Raw genomic sequence first — 2,878 nt, 5'->3', positions numbered from 1 at the left:
AAATATATTTTATTGATTTTTTACAGAGAGGAAGGGGGAGAGATAGAGAGTTAGAAACATCGATGAGAGAGAAACATCGATCAGCCGCCTCCTGCACATCTCCTACTGGGGATGTGCCCGCAACCCAGGTACATGCCCTTGACCGGAATCGAACCCGGGACCCTTCAGTCCGCAGGCCGACGCTCTATCCACTGAGCCAAACCGGTTTCGGCCTTTAACTTGATTCTTGCGCTCTTCTGGTCTGCTGTTGGGCTTCTGTATAATATTCTTTATTTCAGTCAGTGTATGCTTAATTTCTAGTTGGTTCTTTATCACAACATCGAGGGTCTCATTAGATTTCTTGAGGATCTCACTATATTTATCAGCGGTCTCACCAGTCTTTTCGAAGGCCTTACTAAGTTTATCGGCGGCTTCTAGACAGTTCTTGAAAGACCTTAAAAGTGTGGTTTTGAACTCTATATCCTCCATTTCTGTCATTTGTGTCCTGTTTCTTTGTCTCTGCATTTTTTATGCTTTCTTGGTGCACCCCCTTGTGGTCTTTGTGCGCAGTCTTGTTGTAGTTAAGCCTTGATTGTTGTAGGTAACACTGGGGGGGATTTGACCTCCAGGCCAACTGGCTGTGAGAATCAAGGCAACATGTAACTTTCACTTTCAGGAAATTGTGTTATGAACACCCTCTCCAATAGGAAGTTTCTTCCATACAAATCAACTAAGGACGGAGAACCTGATTTGATAAAGGACATGGCTTAGTCATTCCTTGCTATGGAGCAATATCCCCACTAGCCTAGTGACACTACACATTCGTGACTGTCTGACAGCTCTGCAGTCGGGAGCAGAGCATGGCATAAGCGGTGCCTTTGATTCGGGGCTCACGAGACCAGGGTTTTGGCTGAGACTGTGGTCTCCCCTGAGTGTCCAGGAGGAAAGGAGATGCTTCCAATCTCACCCCGGTTGTGGGCAGAATTCGGTTTCCTGCAGGTGTAGGACTGAGGGTGGATCTCCTGTGGCTGCGGCTGCAGGCGTCCTCAGCTCCGAGAGGCCACAGGGAGCTTCTTGACCCGTGGGCCTCCCCAGCGTGGCCACTTGCTGCTGCACAGCCCACAGAGCAGAGGGCCAGCAACTCCAGCTGAATGGGCACTGCAGTCGGTGTGAGGGAACCCGTCATTGTGTTGGTGCCACCACAGTGGACGTGTGCTCTCCTGCTGTCTTCAGACGTGTTCCTTGATGGGGGTTAGGGGGTGGGGGTTTGATGGGGTCAGGATAAGCCAGGGTGTCTTACCAGGAACCACCATTTGGGGTTGAGTGACAGTGTGTGTGTGAGGAGGGTGTGGGCACGAGGTGCCTGTGGACTTAGAAACTTGAGAGAAGTGGCCACTGAATTGTGGTTTGGGTGATCTGTGGTTGTGAATCAGGAGAGTTAGATGTTAGGAGAATTTTTGACAAGTGGGAAAAGGGAAACTGAGACAGATGGTTAGACAAATGGGGTCAATTAGAGCAATTTACAGCCTGCTAATAAATTGCAAGATCTTATCTTTCCTAACCAAGGACACTTGAGAGCAAATGGTTTACAATTCTCCTTCCTAAAAGTAAATAGCTTAAATCACCCTGGTCAGGGAGATAACAGAAACCCAGCTACTGTCATTAATGCCAGCCAAACCCCAGCACAAATGAAGTCAGGGGAACAAATACCAAAAAAACACCCAAATTAGAATCAAGCAAATCCAAGATAGAGGTAAAGCTCACCAGAAAATGACGCTGGTCCCGCTATTTCAGCGGTTCTCAACCTGTGGGTCGCGACCCCTTTGGGGGTCGAAGGACCCTTTCACAGGGGTCGCCTAAGACCATCGGAAAAACACATATATAATTACATATTGTTTACAGTAGCTAAATTACAGTTATGAAGTAGCAACGAAAATAATTTTATGGTTGGGGGTCACCACAACATGAGGTCGCGGCATTAGGAAGGTTGAGAACCACTGCTCTATTTGCTCAGTTTGACACATCAGCATATTAAAAAACACACCTGGGAAGCTGATGACTATGTTGCTGAGGCCCTCCCCTAGGATTCCCGCCTTTAGGAAACAGATAAGAACCCTCAAAGCAAAGGACCCAGCGTGTGCTCTCCTTGGACTACGCCCACACCCCTCCTTTTCTGGGGCATGTACTTTTGCTCTCTTTCTCCTAAACCCTGAAGGTCCCCACTGGACTTGCAACCAGGGGAGCAGTGGGCAGCAGTAGCTCCTCCGGGGCTAGCACTGGAACCTGCCTTCAAGGCCGCCCGTTCTCTCACTTTTCAGTGAGCTAACAGCAGCCTCACCTTGGCTCCCTTCTGTCATTGTGACTTTTACTTCGCAGTGAGTCCTGGCAACCCAGCGTGGCTCACTTCTTTCCTATAAAATTTCTACAGGGCCAAAGCAGCCCCTCCTCGGCTCTCCTGCTGCTGCTTCCATGCTAAGCCCTCCCTTTATTTCACTGTCCCAGCTTTAGTAAACGTTCTCTCAAAATCACCTGGACGGGTATTGTAAAATCTTCCCAGCACGAAGTCAAGAACCTACACCTCACTCCAGGCCATGGGAGGCGGATGGCTCAGGCGGACTCCGTTCTCATGACAGTTGCAGGATGGAGGTTCTCGCTTTTGGCTGGCTGCTGGCTGGGGTGGCCATGTTCCTAGAGGCCACATCAGTGCTTTGCTATTGGAGCTTCTCCAACATGCTTGCTTAGTTCATCCCGCCCACAGGAGAGTCTGCAATCTGGTCAGGAGTTTTATGTAAAAGTGACCCTAGGAATGACATCCCAGCAAGTCAGAGCCCTCCCACGCTCCCGGTGCAGGCGCTGCAGGTCCGCCACCGCGCAGCAGGCGGCGCCGGGCTCGCCTCCT

General features: G+C 50.0%; 1 protein-coding gene across 2 annotated transcripts in view; it reads left to right on the top strand.

Moving 5' to 3' along the window:
- Positions 1–2,878, top strand: part of NPHP1 (nephronophthisis 1 (juvenile)) — a 103,823-nt gene that overhangs the window by 3,397 nt on the left and 97,548 nt on the right. The gene's annotated exons all lie outside the window — the stretch shown is intronic.

Source organism: Myotis brandtii, unplaced genomic scaffold (assembly GCF_000412655.1).
Source record: "Myotis brandtii unplaced genomic scaffold, ASM41265v1 scaffold2664, whole genome shotgun sequence".
NCBI classification, from domain to species: Eukaryota; Metazoa; Chordata; class Mammalia; order Chiroptera; family Vespertilionidae; genus Myotis; species Myotis brandtii.
This window is presented reverse-complemented; position numbering and strand designations above follow the sequence as displayed.